This window comes from Rousettus aegyptiacus, unplaced genomic scaffold (assembly GCF_014176215.1).
Source record: "Rousettus aegyptiacus isolate mRouAeg1 unplaced genomic scaffold, mRouAeg1.p scaffold_m13_p_15, whole genome shotgun sequence".
Lineage (NCBI taxonomy): Eukaryota > Metazoa > Chordata > Mammalia > Chiroptera > Pteropodidae > Rousettus > Rousettus aegyptiacus.
Genome location: NW_023416290.1, coordinates 38396358 through 38412014, shown reverse-complemented (window position 1 = coordinate 38412014; position 15657 = coordinate 38396358). Strand labels below are relative to the sequence as shown.

General features: G+C 37.2%; 1 protein-coding gene and 1 pseudogene across 3 annotated transcripts in view; both read right to left on the bottom strand.

The window, feature by feature from the left end:
* The window catches only part of OXR1 (oxidation resistance 1), a 388922-nt gene that overhangs the window by 203831 nt on the left and 169434 nt on the right, over positions 1 to 15657 (bottom strand). The gene's annotated exons all lie outside the window — the stretch shown is intronic.
* LOC118612262 lies at positions 291 to 409 on the bottom strand (annotated as a pseudogene).

Here is a 15657-nt window from a genome sequence, read left to right as displayed (position 1 = left end):
GAAGGGAGACAGTAGAAAGATGGGTGAGAAGGAGAAGGGAAATATAGTCAATAATATTGTGATAAGTTTACACATGATGATTACTAGGATTAGTGGGGTGATCGCATTAGAAGGTATAAAAATGTCAAATCACTATGCTGTACACTAGACACTAACATATACAATATAAGATAATATACTAACTCTACTTAAATATAAAAGAAAAAAATAAGTTAAAATGAAAAAAAACATATACTAACTAATCCTATAAGTGAGTTTTCTTTTTTAAAGAAATCGTTTACTATTATTTATGGCTACAGCACCTGCTCTTCCTAGGTGGTTTCCCATCCAAGTACTAACCAGGCCCAATCCTGCTTAGCTTCCGAGATCAGGTGGGATCCAGCTTGTTCAGGGTGGCATGGATGTAGAGCATGGACTGTGGCTCCACTGGGGTGGGAACCCAGGACCTGATGCACGTAAAGTAGATGTGCTAACCGCTACACTATGGAACCATGCCCAAAGTGAGTTTTCTTGGGCAATACACATATGTAGTAAGAATGGGCAGACATCATACTATGTGTATTTCACAGTGAAAAGGTGAAACATTTTCAACCAATATGTCTATGTCTTACTTCACTTTTTGACATTCAGTAAAAACATCAAAAAAAAAAAAAAAAAGTATCGCGACCACATAAATTCTTCCACAGACACTTTTTCTCTTAGAGGTAGAGGGTGATCACCTATGAGTGCATTACAATGCAGCTGAAAAATATATTAGGGCCACTAAATACAAATGTAGTATTTTAATTATAAATTTTAATCTTCCTCAAATATACATTTGGTGGCACAGTTGCTAAGACTCCAGCAGATATTTCCAAGAGTCAAGAAATAAAACCTTCGTTGGATGAGTCAGGCTTTTTTTTTACAAGACTGTATTAGTTCAACTTTTACTGTGAATACTTTCTCATCATTACATGGATACCTTTTCTTCATTTCGACATAAAAGCAAGGCAGGCAGAGTGTATTATAGAAAAATGCCGGTTGAATGTGTGTAACATTTTCAAATAGATGAAAAAGAATTACCTGTCATAATCACAAAGAAATGATTAAGTACCAGTGATTCATATTGCTCCATTAACTGAGTTCCAATACGAATTTAGAAAGATTATAGGCCTGAGGCTTTTCTAAGTTAATATGTCAATTTAGTTAGTGTTAAGATATCCAGAGTTTATTTTCTAATTATTGAAAATATTTAAGAAATCTCCCTCTAAAATGTCCTGTGTTAAGTGCTGAACGAGGGCAGTTTTCATAGATACCAGCTGTAGTGGCCAGGAAGCTTACTCTACAATCTCAGGAGTGTCAGAAATAACAATTTTCTTTAAATCAACTTAAATCTAACACTGAGTATCCTGTGACAGGAAATTCAATCTCAATCACTTTTGTACTTTCCTCCTTTGACCAGAATTATGCAAATATCCCAGAGTCTTAAGCATCATCAAAGCAAAATGAATCGCCCCACCCTTGGCCCATCCCAGTCATTGATTGGTCTATGATGATGGTCTGCCGCTGTTACAAGCCACGCTGAGTACAGAACACATTGATCCCAACTGGACCACGCACAGTCCCAGGCTGCAGAGACCGCTCAGGGCCAGTGATTCTGCTATTCCTGTGGCTGCTGCAAACATGAGAATTGTTGGTGTGGCTGATGAGTTCTCCACAGGGGTATTAGAAGGCCATCCTCTCTGAGATCTTGATGTGCTGGTCATCACTGAGCTCCCTGGCTTCCAAGCATCTCCCTTGCCACGTGATTAGCTCTGGCCAACTAGTTGTATAGGAAATGGTGTGTGTCACTTGTGGTCTGTTGATCACCAATGTGAGACCCTCCATTTCTCTTTCCCCTCTGGCATGGCACTAGCAATGTGGCAGATGGCGTCTGTTCTGTCGACCAGAATCCCAGAGTGAGGAGTCATGGAGCAGAACAAGCCCATGCTAACCATAACAGAAATGAAGTCTGAATGAAAAATAAACCACATTGTTTTACGATACTGAGATTTGAGGCTAGTTTGTTACTAAAGTATAATTTAGCCTATTGTTTTTCAAATTTGAACATGCATCAGAATCGCCTCACTAAAACACAGATCGCTTGACCCTGTTTCCCAGCATTTCTGATGCAGTGGGATTAGGGTAGGACCTGAGGATTTATATTCCTAACAAGTTCCCTTCAGAGATAAGACATGGAGAAGCACGGACCTATACTATCCTGACTAATATAAATTTAAATTCTCCTGGGAGACATCAGGCTTCAGATGGGAGATGTAGGTAATAAGTAAAATAACAAAGGAATAATCAAAATATGCCACAAAATACTACAGAATTCAAAGAGAGGAATGGAATACCACAGTGCTTCTCGAACTTTAATGTGCAGAAGAACCACCTGCTGGTCCATGGGCCAGCAGCACTGGCGTCACCTGGGAGCTCGTTAGAGATGCAGTCTCAAGTCCCATCCTACGCCGACTGAACCAGACTTCATATTTTAATAACGGCTCGCCTGATTTGTTTGTATATTAATGTTTGAGAAGTACTGTTACAGGTGATTATGCAGTAGCACAGAGTAGGGGCTCGATATTTATTCATTTAGTCAGTGAATATTCACACTGTAGTTTCAAGTTGATAAATCAGGAGACTGATGAAATTTGGAGAAGGTTATGGTTCACAGATACCTGTCTTCAGGCTTTAAATGATCCTGGATCATTTTAAGGCTCTTTTTTACCGCACACAGTGCACACCTACTGTGTGTGGTAAAAGGTCACCAAACACAATAATTGCTTTTTAATGGAGGCATTGTTTTCAGTGAGACCATAAACAATATATTCAGCTTTAAATTTCATTTCATGTTACCTAGGGAGGGAGGGGGAAAAAGAGAAAATCCTAAGACTGCAAAACCTGATGCTTCAGAACCCTCAGCTTCTAGAGGGCATCAGACTATCTAGTAGGAAAAAGTTAGGCTGTAAAAGAAAGCAGATGAGGTGGAAGGTGTCTTTCGGTTTGCTGTTTATAAACCATGATCTACTTCCATCCTCAGCTGCCTCATCTGTAGAATGAGGTAATGTTAATAATAAGCTATCAGTGTTTACTATTTTCAGAGACCTAACTTCCATCAACATATTCCGATTTATTCTCATAATGGCTTTTTAAGGCAGGTATCATCATCCCCTTTCCACAGATGAGATGCCGAGGCTTCAAAGAGCCTGTTCTTACCTCTAGCTGATAGTGCCTCAGGGAGCTGTTTGGTAACGTAATTCTAAATCGACCTTCACTCCCAGCTGTTTTCATTTCACTCTCCTCTCCTCTCCTATAATAACTGTTAATATTAACACAGAACATTAAAAAAAAAAAAAAAAAGGCCTTTATATTCAGTCAGCACTCCCTGAGCCCCCAGGAGAAACTAGCGCAGGTCAGAAAGGTCCTGACCTCCTGGGAAAGCGGGACAGCACATTTGAGTCCCGAGTCCCAGAGGAGCAAGGAATACCTGGGAAAATCTAGTATGGCCTGACCTTTTCCCAGTTTTAGTTAACACAAGAAACTCATGAGAAGTGAATTGACGATGCTGTTGCTGGACTCCCTCCCCAGAGGCTGTGATTCTGCGGGGCTGCAGTTCCTACAGGCTCCTCAGGGGGGTCCCTAGACCACCTTGGATATGGTGGTAGCAAAGGGTGTGTAAAATGGGGAGTGAGGAGAGAGTAAGAGAATATGGAAGCAGAGCCTGGGGGAGGAACATGCGCAGGGAATACAGGAGCTGGCATGTGACAGAGGTGCACTTGAACCTGAGGGAGGCACTGTGCTATGTGTCGTGTGCTGAGCAATACAGACCTGCAGGCCGGAGTGGCTTTGCCCTGGATTGCAGCGTAGTGGCCACACTGCTTAACCCCAAGGTCCCCACCAACCACACCTATATCTATAGCTATAGCATTCAAGGATGCGGAACAATTTAGAACACATTTTTTAAAGATCTATTTTTAATACTAGCTCGGTGTAAAAAGTCACTTAGCCCAAAGGTCCACTCTGGTAACTTCTGTATATGTAATTATTGCTTTCCAGAATGGAGAAAAATTTATGATGCATTTTATAAAAACTTCTTTCAACATCAGCTCACATGTAAAAGCTCTAGTCTCCATGGATCCTCCAGCAAGTCAGAAACCTACGCTGTACTGTTTAGGGTTCCGGACAGGTGAAGTTTGGTTACAGCACTGACAACACAATTTGGTCAGCATTACTGTATAGCACATAATACATATGACTGGAGGGGTTAACAGGAGGGGGGGTTTACAGGTCTGTGAGGCAGTGTTTCCTTTTTCTAAAGACTTAATTAGCTTTTTTACACTGGTCCAATTGCCTGTGGGGAGCAATTTAAAACATACTGAGAGATGGGGAAAATGGTAAGCGGCCCGTGTTATATTGTTGCCCATTTCCAGAGCCTGGAGGGAGGAGCAGGAAACTTCAGGTGCTCCTTTTCCACATGTGATTGTGCAGGTGACCTTCAGGTAGCCTCTGGGTGGTGCACCTGCAGAGGAGCTCCAGAGAGCCGCAGAAGCAGGTGTTCCTAGGTTTTACGGGCAACTGCAATTGCGTCTCTTGTTTTTGTCTGCTTTGTTTAAATTCTCTGAGGCTTTCGGACACACCGTGACGCTTTACATGAAGTCCCAGCTTGCTGGCCTGCCTGCCTGCCTTCCTTCCTCCCTCCCTCTCTTTCATTTTTTTTTTTTTTTAAGATTTGACATCGCTAGTGTTGTCTTCCAACTCATAAACTTGGTATCACTCTCCATTTCTTTAAATTTTCTTCAATGTTACCTTGCTGTCAAGCTTTCTTTTTTAAATTTTTCTTTAAAAAGCCCTGTGAGGGGTTTTCTGAGCTAATACCATCCAAACAGATCAAAAACTTTTGGAGAGGGGGAAGTCATGAATTAGCTGTTTATTAATTAGTAATAAGAGAGCTGAATGAGTGAGCTCCTTATCTTTTCCAAATTGTGCCCCAAAGCACCCCAGAAGCCACAGCAAACTCACAGGGACAGGGGTGAGGGGGAAAATTTGCATAATTTTCAAGGAAAACACATAGACAATTGATGCACACCAGGCAAATGGCTACCTTTTAGCTGTTTGGACCTAATTAATTAACAAACTGTTAGATACTTATTTTAGCCTCAGGGACCCATGGGAAAAAAAAAAAAAAAAAAAAAAAACCTGAGATAAGAGTGAACCCAGAACATTTGCAAACCTCTTCTGTGTCTCATAAAATATAACCAGCTAGTATTTTATGCCATTTTGCATTTTCACTCTTTCAATTTGCTTCTTCATTGTTAAATCTGGAGGTAACATAATAAAGTTGACCAAACAGTTACCTCGAGATGTGCTAAGCATTAATCTAAATATTCACATAAACCCAAACTGATCCTGGAAAGTCTGTCCTCAGCCTCATTTTACAGGTCAGAAGTGGGGCAGAAGAGGCCGACACACTTGCACAAGGTCACGCACGTTCAGAGCAGGCAGGGGACGTGTCTCCTCATACCACACGGCTGCGCTTCCCAGGTCAGGAGCACATGAAGTATAATTCGGCAGGCCCCCACTCTCTTTCGCAGACCTGATAACTGAAAATTTCACACTGCCAATATTTTCACACTTCTAAAATGCTGCAGATTTCATAGGAGCTTTCTGTGGGGTTTGGGAGTAACTGTATATGTATTGGTTAAAATGTGTTCTGTTTGGATTAATTAGAATGTGAAAAAATGTTTGTGGGTCAAGAAGAAACAGTGTACTCACACCGATGTGTGTGTATGCAAATGGATGTGTTTGTACAAACACTGACTTCAGATCTTTTAACTGAAATAAAATAGAACTGAGACACGGGGAAGAAAAACTCATGAAAGATAGCAAAGATAATTAGGGGTGGGAAGTGAAAGACCAGAACAGAAAGCGAGGCCAGGCGTCTCAGCGACGCTGGGCAGAGGGACAGTGGGGAGGCCGACCCGGGCGCCTCCCACCTAGTTCCATCCTCCCATCCCTCCAGGCTCACCCCGAAGCGGAACATGCTTTTTAAATACTGCACCCCAGAACATTTTAAATCTGCCCCCATGACACTGTATTCTTTTACTTTATTCCTTTGGTGGTTTTCAAATATTTTAAGTCAGGTAATACACTGGTTAGATTTAAAAAAAAAAAAAAAAATGCATCGAAGCACCACACTGCTGGCTGGTGGTGAAAGAGGAGGCCGGTGAAAGGGGACTGCGTTCTTGTCTATACACTTCTGGTTCGAAGCATCACGCCCTGCACATAACAGTATTCAGTAAGCATTTGTGGTATTTAGTGAAAACAGGGCTGTGGGTGGAGAGAGTGCACATCCCGCTTGCCTGGGACCGACTAGTGTAAGCCAGTTGTCCTGGCGTAATTGTGAAAAGTGACCTTATTCTCCCACAAGTGTTTTAATTTGACCCAATTATATGGTCACTCTAGTTACAGGAAGAAAAGTTGTTTGATAAGTAAGAAAATACATTGTAAGAAAGGTGATAATAACTCCTCAGAATCATGCAGCACAAAAAGACCGTAATACATAACCCTAAGTTAGCAAGAGACGAGTATTTTTCGTAAAACTAAACGTCACAAGTGCAGAACGGTTTATGAAACATTTTATAATTAATAATTAGAACATTTTTAAAACTATTATTCTTTATAACCACGTCACAATTCTATCGCAATAATATTTTGCTATCTATATCATCATTAATTTATCCAATATTCAAAAAATATCAATGCCAATTCTCAAGAAGTTAAAATCAAGCAACCGATAAATATTTTAGTGTCTACCATGTATAAGGTACAACATAATTTGTTGGATACATTAATAAAAAATGTGCATGCTTTTTGCACATATCCTTAGTCATTAAAGAAATCTATCTCCTGGGAAAATTTAAACTAATGAGCTTTTCTGGCAATTACACTGGGGTGGGGTTCCCGAGGGCTCCTTCTGCATCCTTCATCCTGAGTCTGCCAAGTCGCACAACAGCGTTAGAGGTACCTCAAATGATATTCAGGAAAGTAGACGGTTAAAAGGGGTCATATACAGGGTTTAGGGAGAGGGTGAAGTGGGTAAAGGGGATCAAATATATGTAGCTGAAGGAAGCTGGACTTTGGGTGGTAAACATACAACATAATATATAGACTTCGAATTATAATGTACACCTGAAAATTATATCATTGTATTAACCAATGTTACCCCAATAAACATAATAAAAAAATATTCAGGAAGTCCTTACCGTATCTGGGTACTCAATATTACCCAAAGCTGTTCTTAATTTGAACTCCAGAAAATTTTAGTTTAAAAATTATCCTGTCATTTAAGATACTATCATATAGTAATTATAACTTATTATAATAACATGTATCTGGTCATTGCAATAACACCATACATACGAATTTAACTGCAGTACTTTATTAGAAATCTACAAATTCTATTTCTTCCTGGAGGACAAAAGGCAAGTTGATAAGTTTCATTTTATGCATATAAACAGGACTATTACTGAAATTGCGACGGTGAGAAATTTCAAAAATGCTTCATACAAATAAAATGGACTTATTTCCTAAAGGTCTACCTACCTAATATATAAACAATATTTTACTACAATATTTCAGCCCAATGAGATGAGTGTCAAGAACCGTAAGATAAATTTGTCTCAAACCACTAAGTATGTGTGGTCACTTGTTACAGCAGAACTAGAAATCTAATATCAGGCCAAGACAAGAATTAAGAGACAGGAGGCTATTACTTTAAAGGTATATAAATATGGAATCACTATGTTGTACACCTGAAACTAACATAATATTGTATGTCAGAATAAATGTGCTAAGTGCTTGAAATACACATTAAAAACAGCAGTTGTTCTGTAATTTAATGTGAAATACTAATTTTTGCCTATTTTGAAAATATAATACATATTAAATTTCAATGTGTATTTTAATATATAGGAACAAATCATACATATATATACATACGTATACACATACATATGTATATATTACAATATACATATACCAGAACAAACATGACATATGTCATTTATAATTCTTAGATATTGACTTAATCAAAATCAAAATATGAACCCATCAAGGGCATGTTTTAGATATATTTTTCAAAGTAAAACACATTAAAATGTTAAACAAACAGGTGGCAAATTTAGCTGCTCCATACAGAAGATGATACTTTTTTTTTCCTTAAAAGCTTTGGGGTATACTTTTACCCCCATGGCTCATCTAAAGATTTCACCCTACTGGTTCTCTATCCAGCGATAAATCATGTCCTCAATTTCAAGTCCTGAAATTGAGGAAACTTTGAAAGAAACCAGTCGAATGTTCTTACCAGTGCTACCAAAACGATTGTTGGAGAATTAGGCAATATTGCCTTAGAAAGCTTTATTTATGTTTAAAAAACATCAATATTCAAAACTTTCTATATCTGGTTATATCACGTTGCCCGTATCCAGCCTCTCCCTATTGTTGGAGTCTTTAATGCAAATTTCCACAGGTCTCCTTGTTTATATCTACCATGTAAAGTTAAGGAGGTGGCAGAACACTTTACACAACTTCAGTAGAGCCTCTCATTACCCTTCACTAGCCAGTCTTTAACATCAAACATCCTATATGTCGCACTGGCCCAATTGTTTAAGATCGTGAGATCTAAACATATTTTATGAAGCCACGGGCCTGTCTTAGGATTGGCACAGTAGAAAATTTTCAAGGAAATGAGAAGCTACTGTCATCTATCTCATTATTCTTGCTTAGTTCTAGCCATGGCCTGGTTACTTTCATTTACTTGGCAAACTTTCTTTACGGTGCTGGAGATTATTCAGAGATACCAATTTATTTCACTCAGTGGTCCGAAACAAGGAAGTTTATAAAGCAGTAACTGTGATCTTAATTTAATCAGAAGTGTCCAACCATTCTTTCTTAGATTCCTATGGTACTTTATTGGTCTAAATTTCTTCATGTCCATTAAATAATTTAATCCACATAATCCCTAGGCAAGGCAGACATTTTATATTTCTGCTAGCAATCTGAGGCTCAAAAGGCTTAAGGGACCATGAAAGTTTACATAGCTAGTGATTGGCATAGGGAACACACAAAGCCAGACACATCCTCCCTGTTGGAGCACGTTTTGCTCTGCTACATCACAAGTGTTTACTGAGGGCTTACTACGTGTCCCACACATGCATTCAAAGCACTATCTAGTTCAGAAAACAAGATAGAAACATAGGAAGGAATTAAACAATATTATCACTCAAAAGTTCTGGGGCTGAATTATTTCTGTGGTTTATTATTATTAATACCCGGCCAAACCATCAAAGTACAACAGTACAAAAAGAAAGCATTTTAAGGAAAAAAGGCATCATTAGACTCATAGCAGCTATTTTTCCCATAAGCCTAATTAAAGTAAAATCTATTTACATCAGGCCATTATAAAAGGAAATTAGAAAAAATACAGAAGTGAAATAGCTATAATGGGTTTGAATTTTAGAAGCAAGATAATTTGAGGAATATCATAATGCAGAAAAATGAAAGATGTGGGCTGGCACTGTGTACAGGCATGTAATGTAAAGCAAAGATGATCGTCATGGTTCTTCCTCTTTTTCTTCAGATTCTTCCCATCCCTTCTCAATTGTTCCTTGCACATAGCTTGAGAATTAATGAAAAAATAATTATTTCTTTGGGAACTATTGCAGAAGAATGGAGAATTCCAGAAATTTAAGGGATTACTACTACAGTTAAAAATATAGAGAAGTCGAGAACTGGCCAAATATACTATTGCAACTCCTACAGCTTCCACCTACATAACTAGACAGCTTCACAACTAAAATGAATATGCCCAAACTATTTACATTTCCAGTAATATCTTTTAAGTTCTTTCTTTAAATCAAATTTTAAAATTTAATCTTTTGTGAATAAAGTCTAAAGTCCAAAATTTTGTATTCTTAAGTGCCGCTTGCAGTTCAGGAATATCTGTGAATTTCTACAGAATAAAACAGGTGTGAATACTGATGAAATTTACAGCAACTAAAATCTTGGATTTTTCTGCAAAAGCTAGTTTATGCAAGTTAATTAGCCATTTCTAGAGTCAACATGAATACCCCAAACTGAATCCTATGTTTGTGCAGTGTAGGCGATACATGGCTGCTGTGTTCGGCCATCAGGTTATGCACTGCACAATCCCAGGGGGCAATGGGACAATGGTGCCCCAGGAATTATGCAGTGTGGCAGCCCTGTCAGTGAATTTAGTTTAAATAATTGCTTCCTATTAGCAGTTGAAAAAATGTGATGAGCAAATCTAAAGTGATACTGTAGAGGGCAATAAAGACTCACTAGGCAGAGAAGATATTACATAGACTATGTCAATGGGAACTGAATAAGAGATTTTGATTTATGATTCCATTAGGTACAGTAACATGGTAGAATGCATAATTAGCAGCATATGGTCAGGATCAATTACCAAAAAAAATTTAAACAAGCACAGGCCTTGAGAAATGGACAATATAAGACAGGAACTGATACAGAACTATTAAGGACATATGTTAAATATTTAGACCAAAAAGCTAATTATCAATACTATATTTTTTAAAAAGATAGTAGAATAGTAAGTTATGATAGAGTTGTGACCTATCTAGAGAAATATAACCCTTTTTCTCTTTTTTTGAGGAGATGGGTATTGAATTGTTATAGTGCATTCAATGAAGAATACGTAGAAATTGTCAAAAGTATAGGACTGGAGGAGAATTAAATGAAGAACTTAAACCATCACAGATTTAAATGTAGTTGAATTTAATTCCATTCCCTACTTTAGAGGTATACACACAAACATACACTCACATTCACTCCATACACTCACATACACTTTCTCCAACTTCTCTTAGAAATCTATTCTAACTTTAACTCTCATATACAAGAAAACATTTTCTTAGTGCTAAAAGTTATAATGAGTTTATAATGAAAAATAAGCAATAGGAGAAATTATATAACAGTTCTTTCCTATGATCAAATTACTTTTTTGAATTAATCATATGGGTTATGTTAAATCGAACTCTTAATATAAAGGCATCAGGAACCTCCCATCAACTTCTCACATTAATTCATCCACCCCTGTCTTAAAATACTATCTCTTTTTTCTGGGTTTACTGAGTCCAGCGTCTATCTCTAAAAAAAAAATTATCTTCCAACCAATTATTGCACTTCATCTTTTTTATAGGTGCTCCTTCTGCCAAGTGCTTTCTTACTCATTCAGACAAAAGAATTCAAGCATGAGATATTTTTATTGTCTTTTCATTCTGCTTTGCAAGTGTGAATTAAAACCACCTAGCCAAATGTCAACTTTTGGTGATTTGAGGTAACCTAAGGTTATAAGGTAAAAAATAATCTGCTTGGACGCCCATAAACTTGAATTAGTGACATTTTGGTTAGTGAACTGCCATTTTATTTATTTTTTAATATATTAAGGATGGCGTGCTTTGTGAAATAATGTAAACCAATAAGTAAGGAACTTTAGTCACACTTGATCCTTGTGGAATTGCCAGTTACACAAAACTCACCCACTGATAATAAACTGGTCTCAGTTATTATATAATAAGGTCATCGAAGGACATTGCTACTAATTACTTTAGCATCACCAATAAATTTAATATAGAAATGTTATATTAATCATATAGATTAATATAATATTGCTTCCCTCTTACTCTCTCTTAATCTGACAGCATTCCAATTCCTAGTTGATAGGAAAATCAAAGATGCACCAGCTTATTACAGCTAAAAATGTGCATAATAACAAGAAGTAAAATTTATTGAGTGGGATACCCTAAACTTTACCTGGATTACCTCATTTAATTCTTAAAATAATCCTATGAGGTAAGCAAAAATGATCAGAGCACTACCACCAATAGTGAAAAATATTATAGCAGGAATGCCAGATACTACTTGATATTTTTCCTCTGTGCTAACTCATTTAATTTATAGCAACCCTGTGAAGTAGATGCTAGTATTATGTTTTTCTCATTTTACTGATGGGGAAGCCAAAACACAGAAAAGTTATGTGACTTACATAGGCCAAAAGCTATTAAATGGCAGACCAAGATTAAACTCAGACAGTCCAGCTCCAGAATCTACATTTATAACTTTTACACTATGCTGCCTTTTTATTCTCTCATGACATTTCTATGACACAGGAACTAGTGTATCATCCCTATTTAAAAATGGAGAAACTGAGACACAGAGAATGTAAGGAATTTAATTCAGATCACCTAGCTCAGAGGAAGGCAAACGTTTTCTGTAAAGGGCTAGATGGCAAATACTTTCAGCTTTGTAGATCATAAAGTCTTTGTCGCAACTACTCAACTCAGTTGATACAGCCCCAAAGCAGCAACAGGCAATTCATAAGTAAATGCATGTGGCTGTGTTCTAATAAAATATTATTTATGGACACAGGAATTTGAATTTCATATAATTTTCATGAGTCACACGAAATTCTTTTTTTTTTTTTTTCTCAACTCTTCAGCAATGCAAAAACTATTCCTGGGTCACAAGCCACAAAGAAAAAGGCGATGGGCTAGATTTGGAAAACCAGCTATAGTGTGTCTACCCTTGACATAGCTGGGAACTAGTATATTAATTCCAGGTAATCAACTTCAGAGTTCACACTGAGAAACACTGTAACCTAAAGAGAGCACCATCTGTGTCCCAGATTTCATTTCATTTTTAAGTTTCACATTGTACCTTTGACAAACCTCATTGTTCTTAAGCAAGCATATCAAAGCCTTCTAGTTGACAATTATCTGTGTTTCTTAAAATGTCAATGTAAATATTTTTGTTAGTAAGGCTGGAATGGTTATGATAACTGAGATATATATCAAACTGATGACAGTATAGTTTATAAATGATCATTTATCACCAGATCACCAGGAGGTATGGCCCCTAGAGCTACGGCATTCTTTGTTCCTTTGTCTTGTCAATCACAGTATACCTGAGTTATACTATTTAAAAAGCATAGTAACAGGAATCTGCAGTGGAAAATAATCATTGCAGAATTGCTGGGCCGTCTGTTCCAATCCAACCCAACCTTCTGTTAAGTAAACTACCCTACACTAAATTCTGTTATATTTTATGGAGTTGCTTGCTGTGTTTTTATGTTTGAGGATACCTTTTCATTTCAGTGGCTGTCACACCTTTGGCCCATCAGCAGACAATTCTCTTAAATTCACTTTTTTAGATTACCATAAAACTAGTCTCTGAAATCTACACATCCAATGTGCTGCTGTCCATAATCTGGTGCTGAAAACATGTACCTTCCAAGCAGAACAGTATTAGTGTCCCCCTGTCACATGGGGGTGCCAGCTTAACAAGTAAATAGGAAAGCATTTTAGATTATAGTCCATAATGATATTAGTACTAAGGGAATATTAGTCTGAAATTCAGATGAAAGACTTTAATAGATATGTTTTTCTCACTCGATTCATAATAGCATAGTACAATTCAGTAATCAAACTTTTGTTCTCAAATTGGACAGCCTTTCTGCCTTCCACTGACAGTTGTAATGCTCATATCAGTGGCAAAGAAAGGCACACACAAAACATAAAAGAAAATGGAGCCTTATCATCTGATCTATCTTTACAGAGTATTGAATAAGAAAGACTGAAACTTCTCCCACTGAAGAGACCCCAGACATTAAATATATAGAAACAACTTGATAGTCAACTGTTTTAAAAGTATTATAAAAATTTTTTAGCTTACTCAAGTTCACCCCCTAAAAATGGAAATGATCCTCTTGGAAATCTCTGCACTTTCCACTAGAAACAAACACTGTTAAATGTTAGTTTATTGAAGTGTCCTTTTTTTCTCCCTATAGCTTGTGGTCAAATCACATGGCTCTTTTTAGAGCCTGCTAGAAAATAGATGAGTTAAAAGCCTGTATGGTTATCTTAGGAGTTTAATATTTTACATAACAAAAGGTTACATTTAGTTTTCTTTTAAACCTACAATCTAGTACTCAGAACCCTAACATTTATTTTTCTAAAGAAACCCTGAAATGCCTAATGAGAGCATTTGATGCCTAAACAAAACACATTTTTAATAGTCTTTTCAAGTGGTATTTTCAAAGGCACCGGGAGAAAGGCTGATGTCGTGTGATGACTACCATTAGGGTGCAGTGATATTCTTTGACCTTTGTTTAATCACCATCATCAAAAGGCATTTACCAGGTGCCCGGTTGTGGCAGCAGCTTATTAGTGCTGTGGCATTAAGTTCCATCCTGTCTTAGAACTGGAAGAAAACTTGAGTGGTCATTTTTATCTAACATGAGCTTCCAAACTAGAATACACTAACCCATTCAGAAAGAGTCATTTCTCCTTTTCCAAATGGTATAAACAAATTTTATAACCTTCCCTGTCAAACAAAAGTGAGGGATTAAAAAAAACATTTTATAGAACATATCAGTGATGTATAATCTGGGTAATGTTAAAAATAAAGAAAGAAAGAATGACCCAATGCCTGACCTGGTTAGGCAGTTTGTACATAGCTTATTTTTAGGAAAAACAGATGAACAAACAGCTTAAGCAAACTAAAACCTCATAGTACAAAGCTAAGAACAGCTTAAAAGTAAACAACCTGCAGCCCTGACCAGAAGACCATACAGAGACTACCGACTGCTCTCGCCTAACAGGGAGAGGTTATTGAGAAATATAGTCAGTGGGCACTTATTTAGATGACAGGCAAATGTGGATTTTCGCTTTGGAAGGAAACAAGATACAGCTCCATGGAGTGACAGCAGTGATATACTAATGTGATTCAATTGTATAAGTCTCTTCCATGACCTAAGCATAGGACAGCAAGTTGTTTGTTTGTATGTAGATATATCCTTTACTAGAGCAATAAATTTTTCTTGTGTTTTGAAGAGCACTTACCCCCTAAATTTAAACCAATTCATATTTGAGGGTTATCGTAAATATCTGTTCTTTTTACCAATTAGCATTCATTTACCTTCATTCCTAAAATTACATCCCAATCTGAGGAAGAGCCTCTGTCCCCCATCAGCCACATGCCAACACTGAATCTGACTCTGCACCCAAACCCCAAGGCGGGGTAAGTGTTCCAGACCTAAGCTAACTCTTACGTTGTTTTTCCTTGGCCACAACCATTGGTTCCAGAATGGGCATGTGACGTAGACCTAACAAGATATGGAATTATAAATACTATTAATTTCTCTTCCATTGCCCCTAAAACCCAAGAAGAGAGAAAGAAGTAACTGCTGCCATTTTGGTAACACATGAGAATTGAGACTAAAGTCAATAAAATAGGAGAAATGGGCAGGAGAGAGAAAGGAACCATGTCTTGATGACATTTTTAAAGCCCTGAATCTAGAAGACCCTGATATCTGGACTGTCAGCCTATATGAGCCAATAATTTTTTGCTGTTGGTTAAGCCATTAAAAATAATCTTAACTGATTCAATGATTTAAAATTAAATGATAGAGTAATCTTCCTTTACTATGCTGTTTTCATATGCTTTTTATTTATTTTTTGCATACACATTTTAATAGTGAACAATTTCAGTCAAATGGTGAACACTCTATATCTTTTCATTTTAAGCTGACTGTATTTG